General features: G+C 41.8%; 1 protein-coding gene and 1 pseudogene across 2 annotated transcripts in view; both read left to right on the top strand.

Moving 5' to 3' along the window:
* Positions 1-25,659, top strand: part of PCDH10 (protocadherin 10) — a 75,488-nt gene that overhangs the window by 30,463 nt on the left and 19,366 nt on the right. The gene's annotated exons all lie outside the window — the stretch shown is intronic.
* Positions 15,473-16,038, top strand: LOC133364299 (polyhomeotic-like protein 3; annotated as a pseudogene).

Here is a 25,659-nt window from a genome sequence, read left to right as displayed (position 1 = left end):
GTCTCTATGGGGAAAATGTCTTTCTTTGTTCCTCTGTCTGGTCACGTCACTGCAGTCCCAGCCACTTGCCTGGAAAGTCCATCGGCCAGTACATTGTCCTTGCCTTTTATGAACTGGAAGTCCACTTGATAGTCCTGTAGGGCCCAGGACCACCTCTGCAGCATAGTGTTATGGTTTTTCATAGTCTGCAACCATAACAAGGCCCAATGATCCGTAGTCACTGTGAATCTTCGTCCCCACACGTATGGGTGCAACTTGTTCAGTCCCCACACGACCGCTAGGCACTCCTTCGAATAGTTTTTCTCCCTCGGCGTCAGCTTGCGACTCAGGTACGCCAGTGGATGTCTGGTGCCTTCTCTCTCCTGTAGCAAGATGACTCCCAGCGCCAGGTCCGATGCATCTGTAGCCACGATGAATGGTTTCTCATAGTCTGGTGCTATTAATATGGGTCCTTGGCACAAGGCTTGCTTCAGTAGATCAAAAGCCTTCTGACATTCATCCGTCCATACCACACGCTCAGAACACTTCTTCTTTGTTAATTCATGCAAGGGGGTTGCTATTTCCCCAAAATTTCTCACAAACTTCCTATAAAATCCAGCCACACCCAGAAATGCCCTTACTTGTTTTTTGGTTAAGGGGATCGGCCACGCTTGTATTGCCTCCACCTTGCTCCATAAGGGGGTGATTTTCCCACTCCCCACCTTATGTCCTAAATAGATTACTTCCTTTAGTCCAAACTGGCATTTCTTAGCTTTTATTGTGAGGCCTGCTTTTCTTAAGGCCTCCAATACTGTTGTCAGGTGTTGGACATGCTCAGGCACCGACTTGCTAAAAATGGCCACGTCATCGATATAGGCCACTGCAAAATCTGACATGCCTCGCAACACAGTATTGATTAGCCTCTGAAATGAACTTGGTGAGTTCCTTAGTCCCATGGGTAAGGTCACAAACTCATATAACCCATCTGATGTACTGAAGGCAGTTTTGGCTCTGGATTGCTCGTCTAGTTCCATTTGCCAAAATCCTTTACAGAGATCTAGTGTAGAGATAATGGTTGCTGCCCCCAATAACTCTAACATAGCGTCTACCCTAGGCATAGGATACGCATCTGGGACAGTAATTTTATTGATTAGCCGATAATCAATGCAAAACCTTGTCGTTCCATCTTTTTTCGGAACCAGGACAATACTTGAGGCCCAGGGACTGATGGATTCCCTGATCACTCCTAATTCCAGCATCTCTTCCACCTCCTTTTTGATCTCATTCAAAAACTTTCCCATTCACACGGTATGGAACAGATCTGATTGGGGCATGATCTCCAGTATCAATGGAATGTATAACTATACTGGTTCGGCCAGGTTTGTTGCTAAAGAGATTCCCATAGGTTTTCAAAACTCTCAGAATCTCCTCTTTTACTTCCTCCTTCACCTCCTCTGACCATTCCACTTGATCTACCCCTCCTTTGTCTTTGCTTTCCTGTACCAAATCTGGAAGTTCAGGCCCACTTCCCTCAGGGAATAAGGTAACTTGCAACACCTTTGCATCCCTGGTATGGTAAGGCTTCAACATATTTACATGAACCACTTTGCTTTTGTTTAATTGGTCTGTGGTGATTACATATGTCACTGTGTCAAGCCTTTCTCTGATGGTATATGGTCCTTCCCAGTTAGCCCGTAATTTGTCATGTTTCCTGGGTATGAACGCCATAACCATATCTCCCACATCATACACACGTTCTCTGGCTGTTCTGTCATACCAGTAATGTTGCTTCTCCTGTGCTTGACTCAAATTCTTTTCCACCACCTCCATCATTGATGTTAATTTATTGCGGAATTCCAATACAAAATCTACTACAGATGTTTTGTACTCTCCCAGGGTTCCTTCCCATGAATTTTTTAATAGTTCCAAAGGTCCCCTCACTTTTCTAGTAAACATGAGTTCAAAGGGTGAAAAGCCTGTTGACTCCTGAGGGACTTCTCTGTATGCAAACAAGAAGCATCCCATCATGCCCTTCAAAACTCCATTAAATCTGGTTCTGTACTTGCTAGGTACTATCAATTGCTTCACTGGTTCACATTCATCCTTCCTCTCAGCAGGCATCCACAGTCTATATAAAATCCCATTCTCACACACAACTTGATTCCTCAGTTTGTCAGTGAAAGGAATCTGTTGGGTCAGAGCTTGTTCCTTTATCTGCTTCAAACTTGTATCTTTATGCAGCTCTTCCCTGAATTGCTCTGCTTCTTCCCCAGAGACCACTTAATACAGTCTGTCTCCTTCAGCAGGCCTGCTAGTGGTTGCTATGGTGACCTGAGGCTGGCTAACAGATTCCACCCTGTTTGTTTCAGCCCCCCTTAATATGGCTTCCTTTTCTCTGCCAATTTGCTGTCTGGTCACTACATAGATCTTTCCTTGGGCGCCCATTACATCCCTTCCCAGTATTACTGGTTCTTGTTGCTGGGCATTAATGCCTACTTTATATCGGCCCTCTCGGCCTCTCCAAGTCATATCCACCAGGGCCACAGGCAAACTTTCTGGTTGACCTCTCACTCCTTGGATAGTCACAGTTTCCTGAGGTAATATTACCTCAGATTTTATTAAATCTGGCCTCAGTAATGTCTGAGCGGCACCAATATCAAGCAATGCCCAATAATTTGCCCCTTGTACACTCACTTCCTCTCTCAGACTTGAATCAAGGTCTGTTACTTCTGTCCAGTTTATCTGGCAGAACTGAACCTTTTTCGCTGTTTCTAAAGCCTTGGGCTCTGTTTTCACTGCCCTTGTCTGAGCAGGATTACTAATGGGGTTGGCAACCTCACATTGAAAACGTAGGTGCCCCAGTCTACCACATTTGTAGCATAATTTCTCCTCACTTTTAGGGTACACAGATCCACTCTGGGGTGTCCTGTGCCCTTCAGATTTTACTGGAGGACTCACTCTCTGTGGCACCACATCCCTTCTGCAAGCATTATATGGTCTGGGTTTAAAATCTCTTGATGTTTTCCCCACCCACCCAGTTCTGTTGGAGGCGAAGTGATCCGCCATCTCTGTGGCCTCCTGCACCGATGTAGGGGAACGGTCTTTGACCAGGAGCCTTATTTCTGGTGGTAACTGATGGTATAATTGATCCAATCTCATGAGGTTTTTCACCTCCTCCACAGACTGAGCTTTTGCACTTGTCAGCCATTTCCCAAATATGTCCATCAGTTTTGCCCCCAGCTCCACGAAAGACCTCCCTGTCTGTATCTGGCAGTTTCTGAAAAGCTTTCTAAAATAATCAGGCCCCAGTCTGAATCTTTTAAACACTGCTTCTTTGAATTCAGCATAGGTGACGGGCCTGTCTGAGGGGAAATATTGGTATACCTCAGCCAATTCCCCTTTAATCAGGTTTGATAAATACTGCATGTATTTATCTTCAGGTAGCCCCCACAACTGAGCTGCTTTTTCAAAGGTGCTGAGGTAAATTTGAGGATCTTGACCAGGCTCATAGACAGCAAAGTCCTTTGGAGTAATTTTTATTTTTGCTCCATCTCTGTCTTTCCTTGTCTCATCAGAATGAAACTTCTCTCTTTCAAATTTTAACTTTTCTGCCTGTAATTCCGCATCCACTCTCATTCTCTCAAATTCCAACTCCCTCTGTTTTTCCTTCCCATCAGCTTCCATCCTCAATCTCTCAGCTTCCAACTCCCTCTGCTTGTCTTTTTCCTCAGCCTCCCATCTTAACTTCTCTCTCAAGTACTCTATATAAGCGGGATTGCTTAAATATCCTTCTGGGGTCTCTTCTCTGACAGGTTGTTTTTGCTGGACAGTAGCAAATCCTATAAGTGCTACCCTCAATTCATCTACCCCTTTAACCTCGTGAGGTAAATTGAATGTTACGCACTTCTCCACCAGCTCCTCTCTTTTCATTTTTATGTATTCAGCCATGGTGTTTGAGTTCACACACTCTTTGCCACACACTCTTTGCCAGTCACTCTCACAAGAAATCTTGTTTTGTTATTTCTGTTTGCCACACCACTGGTAGGGATTCTCTAGTATTCGTATCTCACTGCTACAGCCAACACCTGTGACGTAGTCTCCTTTGTTCGGATCTGGATTCTCTGTTGTTCGTATCCCACCGCTACTGCCACCACGTGTGAGGCGTCCCTCCCTGGCTCTCCCTGTCAGGTTCCTACCTGCTTGTGGTTACTGCCTGTCTCTAGGCACCACCAGGGACTCCACCAGTCCGGACCGCTCTCTCTTATGGTTTACCTATCCCCGCTCTAGCACAGATCTCAACAGATCCCCCTGCTAGGCAACCACCTGTAACGTCCCAATACTAGTATTCCCAGAGACTCTGAATACTGGTATTGTTATTTTCTTCACCGCTGCCACCATTTGTTACAGTTCCCCTTCAGCCTTGGTCATTACCTTACCCTCCCTTCTGGTCTGTGAAACCCCAGCCAAGGATCAGGCCTTTGGTAAACCAAATTAAGTATTTATTACAGATAACAAAGCTAACAAGATTAACAAGATTTCTTCTTAAGGCACATAAGCATATGGTTTTACTCAATACTAATCCGAACTCCACCTCCCTCCTTCTTCACTCTCTCCTGGCAAACAACTCTCTCAAACCCCACCAAGCAATCCACTCTTTCTCTTCTCCCCCCCCCCGATTCCACTCTCACTCGTCCTTTTATACATTCAGCCATTTTAAACACTCAGCCAATCATCTCGCATTCTACTGCCCATTCACTCCCCCTCCTCTTTCACTCCACTTACCATGTATCTTCTAAAACAACAACACTTACCATATATACATTAATATAGGAACATCACAATGACCCACAGGACTCCCTCCAGTTCTGTGATTTTACAACCCTCTCTCTCCCTCTCTCTCTCTCTCTCTCTCTCTCTCTCTCTCTCTCTCTCTCTCTCTCTCTCTCTCTCTCTCTCTCACACACACACACACACACACACACACACACACACACACACACACACACACACAAATTGGGAACTAAAGCAGAAACTACTTAAAAGCCAGGAGTGTGCTGAAAAAAAAAGACAAAACAGCATAACTTCACACACCAGGTAATCAATTAAATACTTTCAGCTCAGCAAAAGGAAGGACTTCAGATGGTGAAACACGCACCTAGGTAGAGCTTTCCAAAGCTTAAGTATGGCTTCTGAGAAGGCAGTCTCCACCTCTCATGCTTCCAGTATTGGTGGGTCATCAAGGAGAACTTTTCCAGCAGATCTTAATTCCTTAGGGCTTTAAACTTCAACTTATCCAAAATTCAACCAGAAGCCAGTTTAGCTGTTGTTACATGGGAGTCTCATGTTCCCAAGAGTTTATTAAATTGGCACTCTAGCTGCCATGTTCTGAACCAGCTTAAATTGGCAGCCCTGCATAGCATGTATTGCTGTAATCTATGCTTGAGGTAACTAAGGGCCTTAGGGGTAGATATTTCCCTTATCTAAGCGAATTCTACAAAAGGGTGTTCTGATGGGGATGCATATCACCCCCTCCCAATTCATTAGATTGACTGTTTGATGAGTGGGGAGGGAACTATCTGCATGGATCCGCTGAATGAGGGGGAGGCTGTGTGCCTATTTGTGGGGCCTGTGTGTTGGGGCCCCACTACCACCATTGACATGCAACCTGTGGAAGGATGGCCAAAGGTGATTGCAGCCCTCAGGCCAAAAAATATTAACCACGGCTGTTACATTAATGACATGAGTAGTTGCATCACAGTTATTTAAACAAATAATTCCAGATGTTTGAGGCAGTGATGGTCATCATTACTGCAGCTTGACTTAGGGAGTAAACTTTGTAAAGGAAACTATTGTTAACCTGGGACTGGATAGTATAGGACTGGCTTTCATTTATGTAAGCTGCCTTTCAATAATAAACCATAAAAAGAATGTCCTGCCCTTTAACATGTCAAGCAGTTACATCTAGTGTTGGTCTAGGAATATATGAAATCCAACTTCAGAATAGAGGCCTTAACTTACTTCCCCTTCAGACTCAGGATGCTTTCAGACATGGGTCTTATTGCATTAATTTAATCAATTAAAATTGTAGCACTTCCTTCCCAATTTCTAAAATTCCTTTCACACTGCTGTACCTGTTGCGTTAAGGAAGAATAGCTTTTTCAGCCGATACACCAGCATTTTGTGCAAATGTCTCACACAGCTGCCATGAACAATGTCTTTTATTGTCCCTCACCCGCTGCTGCTATACATGCTTACACCAGAATACCAGTACATTTTTCATCGGGCAAAAGGAAAAAACACCACCTAAAGGGCGGGAACACACTGCATGCTAGAATGCCTGTCACATGAGCAGCTGCAACCTGCAAAAAACTCCCACAATTTTCCAGGTTACTAAGGTTACAAACAGATTATTTCTGGTATTATTTACCACAAAAATTAGCGCTAAACATGCACTGTATTCCGCTAGAATTCCAGAGCTAGGTTGTTCATCATGTGAAAGATCAAATATAATGCACAAATTACCAGGTAAGAAATTGTCAGAATAGCAGAAGAAAGTGCAGTGTGAAAGCAACTTCAGATAGAATTGTCTTCCCAAGTAACAGACAAATTCCCAAAACAGTTTTTTTAATTAATGTTATTGAAAAATAGAAGAAATTGGAATGTGATAAATGATAAATGAAAATTCCAGCCTTATAAGAGCTTCGTACTAAATGGATACAAGTAAAATTATATTGGGTGAAATAGAAAAAAATGGTTTGTTATTATCCAAAATAAATTTAAAGGAAAAGGTTTAAATTTAGCTTACACAGGTGTATTGAAGATGTTTTGTAGCTGGGGGGGGGGAGAATAAATTCCTTACAAGGGCCAGACGTTGAAGAAAGAAAGATTTGTACCATGGTAGCTTTATTCAAATCCATTTGCACTTAGAGGAAGGAAGTTTTATTCTTACTGAAATTCACGCTTTTAAAATAATGTCTTCAAAAAAACTGCCAGAGACTTTTAGATAGCTCGCCGCCCTGGACTTTAAAGTTTGGGATATAAATTTAATAAATACTGTGTTTCGACTCAGGAAAAGACCCAGAATCACCCTGATTCACCTGATTATTCTGCCTTCACACAGACCTGATGCACACCCTCAAATAAGCTTAGTTGAGAAAATAAGTGTAAAGAATGTATTGAGTGCAGTCTTTCTATCCTAGATTTTGGTTGTACAAGAAGAAAAATAAATTAATTTCATTTATGTAACCTGCCTTTAAATAATAAACCATTAAAAAATTGATTAGCTTATATTTATGTTTATGCCTGCCCTTTACCAAAGATTCAGAACTGCATGGTCCTTTTTGCCATCTTAAACCCAGATGGCAGTTAATATTTTGTTTAGGCCTACCTGTGCAAGACACAGACATACACAACATTAGGTTTGTCCAGGTCCAAATCAAAGTCATTGTGGCAGTACCTTTTTGTATTTAGATAAAACAAGAGCTCAAAAATATAGCTCGCGGCAACAAAGCACACTAATTGTTGTTATGATGGCTTGGTGTCAGTGATGAAGAGGATAACAAGTGGCCTATTTCAGGCATAATGTGACTCATCAGTGACTTAGACATTGGAGTGAAGGGTATGCTAATCACATATTTAAACAATACAAGCTTGAAAAGGATTGCAAATCTTTTGCAGAATGCAATTAAGTACTCTATAATCTTGATAAATTAGAAGGATGGGCTGAAATTTGATAGGATAGCACTTCAAAACACGATATAATTGCTTTGCTTTTGAACACAAAATAAAAGACCAAAGCAGATAAAGAAGTGTAAAAAAAAAGATAAGAAAGAATAAATCAAATGTGGGGAAATCTAAGGAACCACTGACTCGATTATGAAAATATAGTATCTGAGGATCTGCACTGTAATAAATAATAGCAGAATGGACTGAAAACATTGTTTTGATATTGTAGTCTTGTGGACAACATTCTGTGGATTTTCAACCACAAAGTACAGAACTAAGAGCCGTTGAGGAAAAGCATGCATGCAAGTCCTGCCCCCAAGGTCTGTGGTCCCTGGCAGAGACCTTCCGGTGTATGGAATGTGAGCCTTCAGATTTTCAAGCCTATCATGAGGTCAAGCAGGAGCATTTGAGGATAGGCTGGCAGATTTAGTCCCCACACATGGTTAGTATTCGCTCAGACATAATACCCGAACACGGCTAATGTTTCCTCGCATTACAAAAAAAGAAAAAACTTTCAGCATGTAGAATACTAAGATGCAAGAGACAAGGCTACCTTCTTCTTGGAATGCTAACTTTCCATGAGCAGGGATTTTAAAAATACATTCATATATCTGACCCCACTACTACTACTGGCAATCTAAAGTGGTTAGAATTCTCTTAGAGAAGGAATGCACAATATGTTTTTCCTAAATATGTAGATTTGCCATTAGCTTTTTCATTCATTCATTTCACCAAAAATGTTAATGTTTGATCATTCCAGAAATTACATTTAAAGTTGACAGTGGAATATGTTATGAATTGATTTGTTAAGAGTTCTCCACGCATCTAATGGTTTGAAATGGAGCTTTCATACCATTGTAGTCTATGTATCCCTTAAAAGCTGCACCTGAATGTCTGGGGACCCTGCCACAGCAGAATTTTGATGTGACCCTGGTGTGCATATGACAGTGGTGGGAGGGGGGAATTGCTGCAGCTCTGGAAGAAGATTCAGCAGAAATCTGAGTCCTCTCTGGCATGAGCGGAAGCAGTCTGTTGGATCCATGTAAATACATAGTAGCAAAAATAAGTATTTCTATCATTGCTTATATAGACAAAAATTAGATCAGTGTTTTGATGTACATATATTACTCATATAACCCTTTTGGACATTTGCACTGTTCATCGGGTAGCAAGCATCTTGCTGCTTCAAGGAAAGAAAATATCACATTTGTATTGTAAAATGTAGTAGGGTTCACTTTAAGAATATAGGCTGCAGCAGGACTATTGCTGGATGAGAGGTGGATATCAGCCTTAGCCTCCGCCCTCCATAGGTCTTTTCTGGTGCATCTGGACAACTGGACCCTGTTGAGTAGCCAGAAGGTTTGGCCAGCTATCCTTGCCCGTGGAGAGCAAGAACTGCCACCACTGAGGCTCATTTCCGGGGTGAAGGCTCATTTATTTGGAGACTGACAGGGCTCATCCCCAGTGGGGCAGCCTAGAAGAGCTGGCAGCAAAGATGGTAAAAGGCACGCCTAGCCAGTGAGGTCACCTGGGCCTCTAGCAACAAAGTTGGATCCAGGAGCACCCTACAAACCTGCTCTTTCAGAGGGAGTACGACCTCATCAAGATCTGAACAGGGCGGTTCACGGCAGATGCTCTTGGAGGTCACTGGTTCATAGGGTTACCATAATTGACTTGAAGGCACATAACAACAACAAACGACCTCATCCAAAGCAGGCAATTGATCAGTTATCCAGACTCAGGAAACACCTATTCACAGTGCTTTCATCTTGCTAGGATTTGGAGTCTGTTTATTGGCCCTCATCCAGCTCATCAACAAATCCTGGCACTGGTCCAGGGCTTGCATGACCTCTTCCAATTCAGATGTTACCAAAAAATAGAGGTGGGTATCATCAATGTACTGCTGACGCCCTGCCCCAAATCTCCTTATGACCACTTCTAAGGGCTTCATATAGATGTTAAACAGCAGTGGGGACAAGATGGTAACCTGCAGCACCCCACAGCACATCTGCCAGGGGGCTGAAAGGCAATCGCCCAATGCTATTCTCTGAAACTGACCCTGGAGATTATATCAGAACCACTGTAGAACAGTGCCCTGTATATAGTAAAATAAAAAAATATTATTAAAGCAAACAAAAAAGAACAGTGCCTCCAAAACCCATCTCACCAAGAAAGCTCAGAAGGATACCACAGTCAATTGTATCAAAAGCTCCTAAGAGATCAGATAGGAATAACAGGGTCGCAGTCCCCCTGTCCTTCTCCCAATGAAGGAAATCTATCAGGGCAACCAAGGCCAATTCAGTCCCATAACCAGGCCTGAACCCAGACTGGGATGGGTCTAGATAATCAGTTTCATCCAAGAGTATTTGCAATTGTTGTTCCACAACCCTCTCAATCACCTTCCCTAAGAAGGGTGTATTTGCGGCTGGGCGGTAGTTGGGTGGGCTTTTTCAGGAGCAGTCAGAACACTGCCTCTTTCAGAGCAGTTGGAACCACTCCCTCTCAAAATTACGCATTGACCACATCCTGGATCCACTTGGTCATACCCCCTCAGCAAGCTTTAAAGAGCCAAGAAGGGCAAGGATTGAGAAGACATGTTGCTGGCCACATTGTCGCAAGTACCTTGTCCACATCATCAGGCTGCATCAGCCGAAACTGATCCAAAGAAGCTGCAGCAGATGTTGCACTGGACACCCCACTGGCTACTTTAGCTCCCTTAACTCTGCTCATTAACCATGCTGGCATCCTATTGGCCCTGGTGGTACCTTGCTACATCACCTCAGTAAACTGAGTCTCTATGGAATAACTAATTTTCAGCTGCCAAATGGAAAATAAATACTGATTTAATAGATTTCTCAAAACTTTTTTGCGTTGTTGTTGCTATTGTTTGTTTCCTCTATATTTAACAAATGGCATAAAAAGAAATAAAGCAAAGATGATGACATTTATTACATTAGACGTATTAGATTAGCCAAAGCTGAAGTATTCTGTAGCAACTGCAAATAAAATCAATGTACAAGGGATTCTCATATTGAGAGGTCATGAGTCACATACAGGAACAGCATAAACAAATAAGCACATGTGATAATAATCTTATAAATATGGGAGCTCATGTTTTCCCCAAAGTGTGGGTTGGACTGATGATTCCAATGGGGAGAACTGGAGTAATAAGTCCTCGAGTAATACAGGCCTTGCCAACTTGAGCCAGAGATGGTAGAATGAAATTAGTGATATATAGGGCTCAGTGTCATGGATGCATGTGGGTTTAGAAGCTAGACAGGCTGCTGAGATGGTACATGGTAGGATTGTGAGAGCTGGGTAGATGGCAAGGATGCAGTGAGGAGGTGTAGAAATCAGTTATATATAATCTACAGTTAATATGCAACTGCATATATACATTGGAAGAATGGTGTGGTAGACTTATGTTTAGGAAAGAGAGTTTCAGAAAAGCTGTGTTATATATTTTGGCGTCAATCCTGGACTATCTGGATTTGTTTCAGTCTGGGTTCAGGTGTGGTTTTGGGACTGAATCAGCCTTGGTCACCTAGATGGTCACCCGTATTGAGAATGGGACAAGGGAATGCATCTTTTCTCCTTCTTGATCTTTCTATGGCTTTTGATGCCATTGACCACGGTATCCTCCTGGACCAGATCTGTGCGATGGGTATTGGGGGCACTGTTTTAAAATGGTTCTTTTCCTATCTGCAGGGCCATGTCAAGAGAATAGTATTGGGAGATTGTGTCTCAGCTCCATGGTCTTTGCGCTATGATATGTTGCAGGGCACAATCCTGCTGTTAATGTTATTTAACAGCTATTTGAAGCCATTGGGATCAGTCATTCGGAGTTTTGAGGCAAAGTGTCATCAGTACACTGATGATATACAGCTCAATTTTTCCCATAACCTCTGAGTCAGGAGACGATGAGCATGATCTGCAACTTTGTCTGGACGCAGTTGTGGAAGGAATGAGGGCTAATAAATTGAGCTTGAACCCTAGGAAGATGGAGGCACTGTAGGTAGCTGATTACATTGTCCAGTAGATTGGTCATTTGCCTGTTCTGTACTCTCTCCTTCTGAAAGAATAGGTGCATAGTTTGCAGAGTGCTCCTGGATCTATCTTGAGGCTCAGGAACAGAGCTTGGAAGATTACTTTTAAAAGTAATAAATTACAGTTACAGTTACATGGCCCAAAAAGTAGTAATTACTGTTACAATTACAATTGCTCTGAAAGTAACTGATTACTTTGCCTTTCCTCCAAAGTAATCACTACAATTACATTTCAGTTACTTTAAAAAAAAGCCTACAAGGTGCTGGCCTTGGCTGCTGCACATCTAAGTAGCCTAAAACAACATTAAAAATAAACACACACATATAGAGGTAGGAGAATAATTCTTTTTATTCATAAGATAGCAATGGTGGTCTCTCCACTGGTAAGGGACATGAGGAGGGAGGCAGAGGCCACTACTCAGATCTTTGCACATCACACCAAGTGCAACCCCCCATCAGCCAGCCAGCATAATCTCTCTCACTTAACCACCTCCCAGACCCTGCCCTGCCCCCAACTAAGGGACACTCACTCAAGCAAACATTTTCCCCTGAGATGCAAAAAAGTTAAAATACTGCAAATGCAGCACAGTAGCCAGAGAGGGTGGTGGAGGCCACTTTGTGTGCCAAGTGCAAACACACACACACATTGTCATCTTTCACCTCCACAGTTTTTTATCTCCATTCTGCTGCTGCCTCCTTCTCCTCCTCTATCCATGTTCTTGATCTCCGGATCCTTTTCCCCTCCACTCCATTCTACACCACCACTATCCATTTTTTAAAATAATTGTTTTCTCCACTCCACCCCATCTCACTCTCCGCCTTCTCCCTCGTCGTCTCCTACCCATCCACAGAGCATGAGGAAAGAGCGACACTGCACAGAAGCCCAGTTTGAAGCACATGATTTTCACCCACAAATCAGAGGAGCAGAAGACTTCCCCTGCTCCCCGCCCAAGTAATGCCCAAAAGTAATTCTGGAAATGTTACAATTACTCCACAAAAGTAGTAAAATTACTCCTTGTTCTATTACAATCAAAATGTAAGGGAATTACCCACTCATTACTCAAAAAAGTAATGAATTACAAGTAATTCGTTACTTGTAACTAGTTACTTCCAAGCTCTGCTCAGGAAGCCTTAGTGGTTAGGAGTGCCTTTTACCAACTATGTGCCAACTGTGGCTATTCTTGGATATGGATAGCCTGGCTGCGATGATTCATGCATTGGTAACCTCACGACTTGATTATTACAATGCACTTTATGTGGGGCTACTGTTTTGCCTGGTCCAGAAGTTCCAGGTGGTGCAAAACACTGCAGCTAGACTGTTGATGAAGACAGACTTCCGCCAGCACACAACTCCAGTGCTTAAAAGCTTGCACTGGCTGCCCATATATTACCAGGCCAGGTTCAAGGTTCTTGTATTAATTTACAAGTTCCTTAACCATTTGGGTCCAGAATATCTTAAGGACCACCTGATCTCTCACATCCCAGCTTGATCACTGAAATCTTAGTGGTCCCCTATGGCTCAGATACACAACTTGTAACAACTACAAGCTGTGCTTTCAGTGCAGTGGGCCCAAGCCTGTGGAGCTCCCTTCCAATTGAGATTAGACAGACACCCTCTTTGTTGATTTGATCTCACTTCTAGAAAGGGTTTTTTTTCCAAATACATTTTCTCAACTTTTAACAGGCTCTGCAACTCATTTGAAATGTGGTGTTGGAGGAGAGCTTTGTGCATACCATGGACTGCGAAAAGGACAAATAATTGGGTGTTAGAACAAATTAAACCAGACCTATCACTAGAAGCTAAAATGATGAAACTGAGGTTATCATATTTTGGACACATAATGAGAAGACATGATTCACTAGAAAATACCATAAAGCTGGGAAAAACAGAAGGGAGTAGAAAAAGAGGAAGACCAAGGAAGAGATGGATTGATTCCATAAAGGAAGCCACAGACCTGAACTTAAAAATCTGAACAGGGTGGTTCATGACAGACGCTATTGGAGGTCACTGATACATAGGGTCGCCATAAGTCGTAATCAACTTGGGCACATAACAAAGATCGGTTCAGTTGCATGTACGGTGACAATTAGTTAATGTTGCCTTTAGATAGATCTTTAAAATGTGCTCAAATAAGTAAACTTATCTTAATCTCAATCATTGAAAATTAAGCACAGAATAAACAGTTAAAACCTTTGAAAGCATAGGATAGCTGTCACAAGGCAGTCAATATCAGAGACTACATTTCAAATACTTATGTGCAATGATGTATTAGCGTACAATAATTACTAGCTAACTATTGATTTTGTGGTTGTGCTGTATGGAATTTGAGGTATATTCAGGATATTTGTTGATGTATTTCTACATGTCTCCAAAGGCTTAGGGTGGTGAATATTTAGAAACAACTTGAAGTACCCTTCTTCCCATTATTGACCACCAAAAATGCTTGAAGAAAGGCAAAGGTTTTATTTTGCTTTTGGAAGATGAACAGGATGCTCTTCATCATTTTTTGATAAATTGTAACATACTAAATTAGATACCAAAAATTAAATACATGCTTATTTGTCTAGATCTCACCTTAGGTAGGTCAGTGGTATTTATGTGATTGAAATGAACGCCTATGAGCAGCACAGTCGAATGACTATTTGCTCAGTAGCAAGTCTCACTGACTGCATGACTAATTCACTAATAGGCAAAAAAAACCCTTGCAGTTTAAGAACGTACCTATAGCCCTCAGATATTTCTATCAAACTTTAAAAAGCCATGAAATTGGGCATTTACAGCGAATGCACAAGGGGAGCAGGAGACCTGAACTCCTCTCTGAGATATTAAACTGCCCTAAAAATTTGTCAAAATGCAAACACATTTGAGTTGATCTTTCACAGTCCAACCCACTTGCTGTGTAGCTTGGAAGAATTTGGTAACGTGCCTCTGAGCATATGGTGAGTGGTGGCAACACCTGTAATTAGCCCAAATAACAGAAACAAGACATGTGCTGTGCTGATCTTGTTTCTCTTAGGGGAGGCAGCTCCTAAGAGAGGCGAGGCTTATATCTCACCTCCCCAGCATAGGGTGAACCTCCGCCCCCTGTACATGGCTAGTAGCCTTGAGAAAAATGTTCCCATTGGAGTCAATGGGCCTGTAATTAAATAAGAAAGATATATAGCTGCATGCTGTGCAGCTATAAAACATTGAGTTTGGCCATAATGATGTCTGACAGGAGCCTTGTACACTTCAAAACAGTTTAGGTGACAACATGGAGCAATGACAAGGGACGGCTGATGTGGTCTATGGAACATAGTTGCCTTGTACCATCAGACCATTGGCCCATCTATCTCAGTATTGTCTACATCAGTCGTCTTTAACTTTTTCAGACCTGAGATGCACCTTTAACCCAAGCATGCATTTTGGGACCTATTTCTTAACTTTCTTTTACCATATATTTGTATGGTAGCAGTCCTGCCGTTGTGACCTGGCTTACATTGCTGTGACCCTATAGTGGGTCCGACCCACCAGTTGAAAACCAGTGATCTACACTGGTAGGCAGTGACTCTCAGACAAGAGTCTTTCCCAGTTCTCCTGCAGATGCCAGGAAATGAATCTCTGACTTTTGCTTAAAAAAGCATGAGTTACAGAATGTTAATTCTGTGAGGGAGGCGAGAACATGGCGGAAGCGGACTGAACGATTTGTATGCCGAGTGGGTAGAAGAATCATTTCACTGCAATGGAAAGTGAACCGAGCACAACAACATGTTCTACATGCACAACAACCATCACCACCACATCTTCCCCGTCCCGTACACAGCCACCTCAAATATCTGTCTACAGCGGTGCAGATCAGCATGCTGTGCAGGTTATTCAGCAGGCCTTGCATCACCCCCCTACCCTAGCTCAGCAGCACAGTACCTTCAGCAGATTTATGCAGCTCAACAGCAGCATCTAATGTTACAAACTGCCGCTTTGCAGCAGGAGCATTTGAGTAGCGCTCAGTTCCAGAGCCTGGCCAGCGTCCCACAGGCAAACCTATCAGGTGGGAGGCAGTGCGCATCCCCCAATGGCAGTGTCAGTCAGCAGTCAAGCATGCCAGAGACCTCGATTAATCTCTCTGCTTCTCCTACACCTGCACAGCTAATAAGCCATTCACAGTCCTCCAACACTAGTCGCAGCAGTCTTCCCCGACAGACCATGCTGTTAGGGAGCACCTCTCCTACTCTGACTGCAAGCCAAGCTCAGATGTACCTCCGAGCTCAAATGCCATGGGCAATACAGAGTCTCTCCTGCTTGAAGTAGCGATGTGCATCAGCTTTAGTAGCAGCAGGAGCAATAACAACTGGATCCCAGGCGTCCCTCCACTGGGTCAGTTGTATGTGAAGACTTTGTGCATGAAAAGTATTGAACTAGAGCAAGCCATCCAGTTTTGCCATTACATTTACTGGATATCCAAGGAAAAGACCATCCCAGGCGGGCACATTGTCACTGGCCACTGTGAGTCCTGTAGTCCTTCTCAGACCGAATGTTGCAGCAGCACAAGGACTACTGTGCTCAGACACAAAATCTACCTCTGATCTGAAACAGCAACAGGAGAACCCACTTTTAATACATCCTTGCCTTTACTCCCAATTTATTTATTTTATTTTATTTAGTTAATTATGTGAATGTAGTTAATTAAAATTAACTGTGACATTTGTTGTTTTATTACTGCTGTTGTATTATTTTATTATGAAATTGTTTTTGTAAGTGTTTGCTTTTGTTGTAAGCCACTTTGAGCACAATTTTTTTTTGTGTGTCACTTTGAGCTCCATTTTGGGGGGAAAAGCAACTAATAAATATAATAAATAAATAAAATAAATAAATAAAATTATGTATGTTGTAGAAATACAGCAAAAGTTTTCCAAGAGCCCAAAGTAGTCAAACTCAATTAAGTTCAATAAGCCACACTTAAAAATGCTGAAAAAATATTATATTCAAATAAATGTATTTATTTTAAAAATGTGTACCACTTCTTTCCATACAAAATTCCCAGTGAGGCTAAAAGCACAGAACACGGTACCAACCAATATAATGGTAATACAAAATCAATATAAAATATGACATTAAGTCAATATAATAAGAACCACAGGGAAAACAATATAACAGACGTAAGAGCAGGAGAAAAAAAATCAGAACAATCCAGGTTTAAAAAAACATATTAAGGTTAAAATCCAGAGCAGCAGAACTAACCAAAATTATTTTTTGTTGGAATACTTAGGTGATATCCAGCTAAGTCCCGTTGAAATTAATGAATACATTCATTAAATAAATAAGTCTATTTATTTTAATGGATCTACTCTGAGTATGACTAACGCTGGATATCATTCCTTGTGTATATTTTAAGACATGGCACCTCAGCTCTTCTATTTTAAGGGAAAAAATAGAAGGCATTGAAAACTGTTAACATACAGTACTAATTTTAGTATGCCCAAAGAGCTGTACATGATGTGTGCATGTTTGTGTTTCCTAGGGATAGTTACCTGAAAAAATTACAACTTTATATCCTGCCTTTTTTCATATAGATCATTGTGTTACTAATTAATTTTATGGAACAATGCACTTTTAGAAATGATCTAAAAAAGAAAGAAGAAAATCCAGCATCAGAGCCTGTCATGCAATCACAATTCGTGGTCCATCACCCAACACAAAGAGACCTTACAACCTCTTTTATGTCCCATTGCCACAAAGATCCATCAAATTGAGGACAGTAATTCCAGGACTATCCTATTCATCTTTTAAAGTGCAAACTCAACATCACTTTCAGGGCCCCTCCAGACTGGTGTTTTATTGCTGGTGTATTCTCCAACATGTTCTTGATTCAATAATAGTATGTTAGTTATGGATTTATTCTGCTTTATTAGCTGTTCTGCGGTATTCCCCAATGCTTCCACATTATTGCTGTACCAAGGGGCTATAATGCAACAAAAGTGAGACAGAAATAAAATAGAACATTTATGGTATGGAAAGTTACAGGATTTCAGCAGAAAGTTACGGGACATACACTGACTGGAAATGAAACAGCGTGACCACTCCAGAACATTTTTAGGTGCAAACTATTGAAAATGGAATTGCGTCTGACCACCCCGAATAGCATCATGAGCACAAATCATCATGAATGCAGAATAGAAAAAGATGTGTGGAGGGGGCCTCACTTAATGTAGATTGTTTACCTCAATCCAGCTAGTTAAGCAGTGGTTGAAGAGTATATTCCACTCTCTGTATATGTGGATAGACTTGGGGGGGAGGTCCAATATGCATTAGTTTTTATGAAAACCTTACCAAGATATATTACATCTGCTAATTGAATACAGGAGAAAAAAGGTTTAGATTTGGTGTATAACTTAAAACGCAGGTTCAGAGCTCAAGCTGAACTGTCTCAGGCCTTCTTTTCCATGCCATATCAGATGAAAACAGGGGTTTTATTGGGTACTTGATACCTGAGTTCATGCAGGACCACAGCCTGAGAGCCTTTCTAATTTCCAGCTTTTGTGTATTTCTGAAGGCTCTCCTTTGCCTACTTTATATAGTATTTGTTTAGTCTGTAGGTCACCCAATGAACCCAGGATTTGAACCTGGGTCCCTCCAGTCTTAGTCCAGTACTCTAACCACTGCTTCACACTGGATCACATGATTAGGGTATATACATATAGTCAGTTCTGACCTTGTTGAGTTTCCCATCATGTAGCCATCGTCCATGCCTTTCTGCTCCCATCCTCATCCTTTTTGTGAGTGCCTAAAGGTGCCCCACACTACATATAAGCCGACTCTGTAAAAATGCCCATTTGAACATCATCCTTGTCATCATACTGTGAGCCAAAAAGTGGAAATTTCATTTGAACTGTGGCAAGGAAATGTAACGTTAAATAGCCAGAATCATTGGAATGTATGTAGGGAACACAGCAAGAAAAATCTTTCCTGACTCTGACCCACTATATGGGACCTTAAGCTCTTTTTACTAACATTAAAGCAATGTTGCTGTAAGGAGCGAATGCTCAGATACTTGCATATTTATCCCAACATCACCAATTGCCAGCATGGAGAAGTAGTCTTAAGTAGTCTTAAAGAGAATACATAATCTTTCAAGTACCCAGCAGTCTTCCATAGTCTGCAGTGATACCATCCCCCTCTCCACACACACACACACACAATCAGTAGGTATAAACAAGGTGAAGAACAAATGTCACTCATACAGCTATGTATGTAGTTCCTTGCAAGCCCTAAAAAAAACCAACCACTTAGTTAAATCATACATCTAACATGTATGCACAATGTTTGGGTGTGACTTGCTTTTCCTCAGACAATCATTTACACAAGTGACATGCAAAAGGAAAACAGCCCATCTGCCTGAGATGATCTTTGGATTTTGGCCAGAAAATTGTGATTCCGCTTACAAGTGAAGCTGTAGATCATCTTTTTATACGTATTTTGCTGTTTGTCATAGTGTGTCTTACTCTTGAAAGAAAGAAGGAAAATAGTGAATTTTATTTTTCCAGTTTGTAATGCTATTTATTTATTTTTTAAAAATTATATCCCACCCTCCTCCCAGCAGGAATGCTTGTGGGAATCACCTTCTTTGTCTGTCTACGATGTTGGAGTTAGCTGGTTTAAACATCTAATTGGGCTTGAAAATCATTCCTAAGGGAGTTGCTGTTAGAGGAGGGGTATCAGATAGCTGAAGACATCATGCTAGGAAACAGTAATGGACCAAGCAGTTGATTGCTTGGAGTTTTAGGGCTTATCCACATGGGAGCATTACTTCGTGCTAAAGACACTGTTTTTACCTCCATTTTCTGTTTGCATCATCTACAGTAAGGGATCGATGCCAGCTGCAAACATTGTGTTTTCTAGTCACACTTGAGGGAAAGCATTAATCACGCAGTTTCCTAAAGACCAAACCTTCTAATTTAAAATTTCCACTCCCTCTGTTTACCTGGCAACCGGGCATGCTCAGTTTGTTCTATTAGTAAGTTTCATTTTAAAAAAAACCCTGGAAGTATGATTATTTGTATTTTCACTGGTACAATACAGATGAAATATAAATCTTTGTTTGAGCAGTATTATGCTTTTGTGCACAAGTTAGGGGAAAGAAGAAAATAAAGGCACTGTTTGCATCAACTTAAAAAAAGCTTGCAGAATGGGAGGGAGAAGCAGAAGTTTCTCTTCAGCCCACAGGAAATGCAATGAACGAAAGGAAGAAGAGGGAGTGGGCGTGGAGGGGAATGATTGACACACCCACCTAAAAGCATTGGAGCACAGTGTCTGCAAGCCCTAGAGATATGGAGCAAAGTTCTTTTTTCCTTCCCTTTTCAGATTATCAGAGGATTGGGTTAGTGTGGCTTTACAGGAGGGAAACTGTGTGATAGCTTCTGTTTGCCAGTAACATCATGTGAACCATGCAAATTAAAGGGGATGCCAGTAACACCAGACACATAGTAAAATCCTCTGTAGGTAAGCTCTTAGTTATAAAACACATAAAGAGTAATACTGGGGCTTTTATTTGGATGGAAATGGTGTCAGCAGACAGACCTAGCCCTGGGTCACAACAGACAGAGCCAACCCACTAGGAGGTTTTGTTAGGAGACCCTTAACAAACTACAGTTCCCAGATTCTTTGGGGGTGAATTGGATGCCGCCGAGCAGCCCTCTGCCACGGTGGAAATGTGTCGTTCAAGAGGCATGGCTAGAGCGGAGCTGCAGTGGGTGGGACTTACATGAGATCCTCCTCATGTTCAGACCCTGCCCCGGATCCTGATCCCCCTTCAAATGTCGCCAGCCAAAAGGCTGGCGTAGTAAAAAAACAACATTTCATTCCCATTGAAGCCAACAGGGAGCACTTACTCCCCAAAGGACCTGTTTGTCAGAGCCGGAACTTTCTAGCTGGCTCACGTGCGTGGCTCCTGATGGGGCCGGCATTCAACCAGGCCGGCAGCTCCCAAGCAGGTGGAGGATCCCGTGGAGCTTTCCAACAGCTTCTCCTCCACCAGCTTCCTAGCACTTGGATTGCTCTGTAAGAATGCTTTAAATATATGGTGTGAATGTGGCCAGAGTGAGGCTGCCACCTCAGGCAGCTGATTTTGGGTGTCTTTATGTATTTATGATTGACTTTTAATGTTATTCTCTTACTTTATATCCCACCTTTCTTCCGTGATGGAACCCAAGGTGAATACATGTAGTTCCCAGGTGGTCACCCATCCAGGCACTGGCCAGACCCAGACCTGCTGAGCTTCGGCAATTTGTTGTCCTCATGTTCCCTTAGACCATACCCTGGGACCTTATGAGATTTTCTGCCTGAAGAGCCAAAATAACTTGGTTGCCTTGGGTACTTTGCACACTGACTTTGAAAGGGACTACATTTGCTGGTCTGCCTCAGGCAACAAAATGTCTTGGGCCGGCCCTGCCAGGAGCATAGGTTTTGCTTTTGCTTACAGTCTGGCCTTGTTGTTGTAGCTAAGAGTGATTATCTCTGGAGCCAAAGTCAGCCCTTGGGTATTTTCCTCTCCAAATTGCATTGGCAAACTGAGAGAGCCTCTCTAGAACAACCTGTTTACTAAACCACAAAGTAGTAGCAGACAACAAACTTGGTTGTAGATATCATGATGCCATACAAGCGGCACCATTAAGGGATAGATGGAAGCAAGAACTGGTGTTTGAATGGTGCAGAATGACTTTTGGAGTGTCTAATTGCATTTTGGGACTTGATGACAATATTTCTTTGTTAAATATACATCCCACTTTCCTGCCAAATTGTGTTCAATGTGTCTGCTATGACAAACTTTTTCCAAGAACTTACTTTGAGATCATGTCCTTTATATCCCCTGATCTGGTTTCAAAACTAAGATGGTATGGATTTCATTAGTAGGTAAGTGGTTGTGTCTCTGTTGAAATGTCTTGGAAATAATGACCTAGGTAGTTCACCATTTCTAGAAAGAAGTGTCTCAATTCTGTACTGTGGGTTAGTGCTTTTAGGTCTCTGATTTTATTTATTCAAAGATTTATATCCTCTCCTAACGCATTTAATTTGCTGAGACCAGTTTACAACGATCAAATGACCACATTTTATAATATAACAACAATATACAAGGGGGAAAAGCCCTAAACTGGGTTCAAATTATAAAATCTCTTCTGTCCAGCATGACAAAAGCTTGCTGGATTTACCTTTTCTGGGCATGGCTTTGCCCCATATTGTGTGATTACTTGTCTCAAGAACTCTGGTATGTCCCTGTTATTCCAGGGTATGTTGCCGACACATGTACCTCCTGACACTTTCAAATAAATAATCTGAGAGTTCCTTTGATAATGTCAACATACCAGAGGTAGCCAGAGTAATCTCCTTTTAATGAACTTCTTTCTGACATCATGTACTAGCTTCCCAAAAGGTACTAAGAGTGCCTTCATGACTGTAGTGCTCATCTGATTGATTGATCCTATCAGCTTGTCATTTATGGCCACTCAGACTAAACATCACAAATATGAAATATTATACCTTATTCCTTTGTCATAATTTGACCATCCAAGGGTTTGTATGCTGAATTTATCTAGATAATTGTAGCATATTTGAGAACAAGGATTCTATTCTCAGAGTTTTAAGTATAGGTTAGAAAGCGACTTAACGTATGTTTTGGTTCCTTTGAAATACTTTTCTGTTTCCCTTTTCTCCCATGTGCCCTTTTCCAAATAAAGCCCTTCTTTTAATTTGTATTGAGGTTTGGAGTGAGTTTGTGCCAAGTTAAGAGATTATTCCACATCTCCCCTCCCCCCCACACACACATATACGAACAAGTTAAGCCTCTTGGAGTTATGCCATATATTTTTGCCTAAAGAAAGCTAAACCTGGCCTATGGTGACAGGTGAGTTCTAGCTGATAATGACTCTTCTAAGCAGACAATTGGCTCTGAGATCTAGACTTCCTGTCTGGCCACAGTTAAAGAGAGATGGTGGCAGCAGTATTTTGAAAGAATAGAAGAGTGTACAACTGGCTTACCCCATAATGTACCTGTAGACATCATCATCATCATCATCATTTATTTATTTTTATTTATTTATTATTTGATTTATATCCCACATTTCCTCCCAGCAGGAGCCCAGGGCAGCAAACAAAGGCACTAAAAACACTTTAAAACATCATAAAAACAGACTTTAAAATACATTAAAACAAAACATCTTAAAAACCTTTTTTTTAAAAGTTTTCAAAACATCTTTTTAAAAAAAGGTTAACAACATTAAAAAAAATGGTTTAAAAACATGTTAAAAAGCAATTCCAACACAGACGCAGACTGGGAGAAGGTCTCAACTTAAAAGGCTTGTTGAAAGAGGAAGGTCTTCAGTAGGCACCTAAAAAAATAACAGAGATGGCTGCCTGTCTAATATTTAAGGGTAGGGAATTCCACAGGGTAAGTGCGCCACATTAAAGGTCCGTTTCCTATGTTGTCCCAAACAGACCACCTGATAGGATGGTATCTTCAGGAGGCCCTCACCTACAGAGCGCAGTGATCGACTGGGTATACAGGGGGTAAGACAGTCTTTCAGCTATCCTGGTCCCAAGCTGTATAGGCTTTGTGCACCAAAACTAGAACCTTGAACTTGGCCCGGTAGCAAATGGGCACCCAGTGCAATTCTTTCAGCAGTGGGGTGACATGTTGGCGATACCCTGCCCCAGTGAGCAGTCTCGCAGCTGCATTTTGCACTAGCTGCAGCTTCCGGACCAAGCTCAAGGGCAAACCCAAATAGAGCGCATTACAGTAATCCACCTGGACATGCATGGACAACAGTGGTCAGGCTATCCCAGTCCAGAAATGGTCACAACTGTCTTACCAGTTGAAGCTGGTAAAAGGCACTCCTAGCCACTGAGGTCACCTGGGCCTCTAGCAAGAAGGATGGATCCAGGAGCACCCCCAGACTACGGACTTGCTCTTTCAGAGGGAGTACAGCCCCATCCAAAGCAGGCAACTGACCAACTAACTGAACTCAGGAACCACCAACCCACAGCATCTCTGTCTTGCTTGGACTCAGACTCAGTTTATTGCCCCTCATCCAGCCCACCAATGAGTCCAGGCAGCTTTCCAGGGCTTACACGGCCTCTCCCAATTCAGATGTTACAGAGAAATAGAGCTGGGTATAGTCAGTATACTGCTGAGACCTCGCCCCAAATCTCCTGATGACCACTCCCAAGGGCTTCATATAGATGTTAAACAGCATGGGGGACAAGATGGTACCCTATGGCACCACACAGCACAGCTGCCAGGGGATCGAAAGACAATCACCCAATGCTATTATCTGAAAATGACCTTGGAGATAGGACTGGAACTACTGTAAAACAGTGCCTCCAGTACGCATCTCACCAAGTTGCCTCAGAAGAATACCATGATCAATGGTATCAAAAGCCACTGAGAGATCAAGTAAGAATAACAGGGTTGTGCTCCCCCTGTCCTTCTCCTGATAAAGGTCATCCATCAGTGAGACCAAGGCCGATTCAGTCCCATAACCAGGCCTGAACCCAAACTGGAATGGGTCAAGATAATCTGTTTCATCCAAGAGTACTTGCAATTGCCGCACTACAACCCTCTCAATCACCTTCCCTAAGAAGGGGGTATTTGCGACTGGTCAGTAGTTGTTGCAAACCCGTGGGTCCAGGATGGGGTTTTTCAGGAGTGGTCGGATGACTGCCTCTTTCAGGGTGGCTGGAACCACTCCCTCCCACAGTGATGCGTTGGCCACACTCTGGATCCACTCTGTCAAACCCCCTCGGCAAACTTTAATAAGCCAAGAAGCGCAAGGGTCAAGAGGACACGTTGCTGGACTTTAATCATCATAATCATTTTATTTGTATGCCACCTTTCCACAAAAACCTGTGCTCAAAGCAATTGACAACAAAGTGAACAGCAATTACAAAATAATAACAAACATAATAACAAAAATAATAAAACAGTAACACAACAGCAAATTAAAAACTTTTCAGTACTATAAATATAACAATATTGCATTTGTAGCAGGCATTACACTTTCTGGCAGTATAGCAAAAATAAAAAGGGCATTCAACAGCTTCAGCTTAGGGTCTAGAAACACCCATGCCATAATGTTACTCACAGTCCCACTCCTGCATCAGCTTCTTATAATGCTTCCAAAGGCAGGGGGTGGTGGGGTACCTGGAAACACCTCACTCATGATGTTAGTCACAGCTTCTCTTCAGGCTCTCATTTCATCTTGATAAAAAAAGTGTTTCTCCTTGTTAGGTTTGAGTATGGATTCATGAATCCAGTTCAGGTGATACCCAGAATTTTGTCACCTTTGTTGTGCTTTCTCAACCAGTGTACCTCCAGATATTGCTGGCTGAGGCTGATGGGAGTTGTGGTCCAACAACATCTGGAGGCACACTGGTTGAGAAAGGCTGCTCTAAGGAGTTCTGTCACCTTTCTTTGAAAAATTAAGATTAAGCGACATGTTTATTTGGAGAAAAATTGAAAGATATATCTCTCAAGGAATTGAAACCTCTCTTTGACTTTTTGTGGAAAGAATAAAGTAATGTTTATGAGATTTGATGATTAATTAAGATAATTACTGGAGGAAAGTGATTTTATAATATAATTTTAGAGACAGGATTGTTATATATTATAGACCTATAACTGATCTGCGGCAAATCGGAAGTCAACATTTTATTTTATTGTTTAATTGTTTTTGTTTTGTTTTGTTTTTTGTCTTTGAAAATTTGAATAAAAATTAATGATAAAAAAAAGAAAAATCTTAGGAGTACTTGTTATTCCAAATGACAAACTTTCAAACAGAATCTCCCAAGGAATGCAGTTAATGTAGTCCAGAAATCACTTGAGGTAAGCAAGCTGAAATATAATTTGACTTCTGGCATTTTTTGGCCAAGATATCTTATGTT

Source organism: Rhineura floridana, chromosome 9 (genome assembly GCF_030035675.1).
Source record: "Rhineura floridana isolate rRhiFlo1 chromosome 9, rRhiFlo1.hap2, whole genome shotgun sequence".
Taxonomy (NCBI): Eukaryota; Metazoa; Chordata; class Lepidosauria; order Squamata; family Rhineuridae; genus Rhineura; species Rhineura floridana.
This window is presented reverse-complemented; position numbering and strand designations above follow the sequence as displayed.